We start from the raw sequence: 885 nt of genomic DNA, 5'->3' as shown, positions 1-885 counted from the left end.
GGTTCTTCTATGGCATCGCTTGAAGAACCTTTTGTAGCACCTTTATTTTTAAGTGTATAGCCTTTTTGTCAAGGCAGCTGGTCTGTATGTGGTCAGTAAGCTAAAGGTTTTAATTTAAAGAGATTGTGTGCATGTTTTAAATATGCACTATATGATGTACAGCAAACAAAGTAAAGATCAGGTTTTTCTAAATGCTTTATATTTTTTTCCTTTATAAATTGTACTCTAAATAGTACTTTATGAAGTCCATCAAGGCTATACTGTTCATTTCATTCAGGGTGTTCCGAAGAGGGATATTATATATTTGTACTCAAGAAGTGTTTGTGGTGTAATGACAGAAAAACCTCTCCAGGACTTATAATGGATGTACTGTTTTATTTGTAAGTTCAAATGTAAAAATGTTATGGACACTCTGTACGTCTCTTTAATATACAGTCAGCCAAGCAAAATAAAATTATCAGTACAGTTAGATAGACAGAAGTGTGGTTGACAAATGTAACATTTGATGAACGTGATAGCATTATTATACACTTTATTTTTAGTTCATTTTAAATATAGCTTTCTAAGTTATAGTTGAGTTTTTATTTCATGGGCATATTTTAATTTATTTTTGTACATTTCAGTTTTTAAAAGCAGGAGCCAGAAAGTAAAATTTAAAAGTGGAGTCACAGAATTAGTTAATTAAATTAATTGGTTTGGTACCCACATATACCCAAGTCTGTCACTTGTTGATTCTTGAACATTACAAAACAGACAGCAAACAATAGGGGGAAAAAACTAGAAAAAACTCTAACTGAAATAATTATGTTTCAGGTTTCTAAAACGTTTATGAGTATAATGTTCTTCAGTGGATTGTTCTTTAAGAATTTACATCAGTCTTCAATT

General features: G+C 30.5%; 1 protein-coding gene across 1 annotated transcript in view; it reads left to right on the top strand.

Moving 5' to 3' along the window:
* LOC107596607 (C-X-C chemokine receptor type 1-like) overlaps nucleotides 1-885 on the top strand; it is a 5430-nt gene that overhangs the window by 3781 nt on the left and 764 nt on the right. The window lies entirely within an intron of this gene.

The sequence above is a fragment of the Sinocyclocheilus grahami genome, unplaced genomic scaffold, assembly GCF_001515645.1.
Source record: "Sinocyclocheilus grahami isolate Dianchi unplaced genomic scaffold, SAMN03320097.WGS_v1.1 scaffold221.1, whole genome shotgun sequence".
Lineage (NCBI taxonomy): Eukaryota > Metazoa > Chordata > Actinopteri > Cypriniformes > Cyprinidae > Sinocyclocheilus > Sinocyclocheilus grahami.
This window is presented reverse-complemented; position numbering and strand designations above follow the sequence as displayed.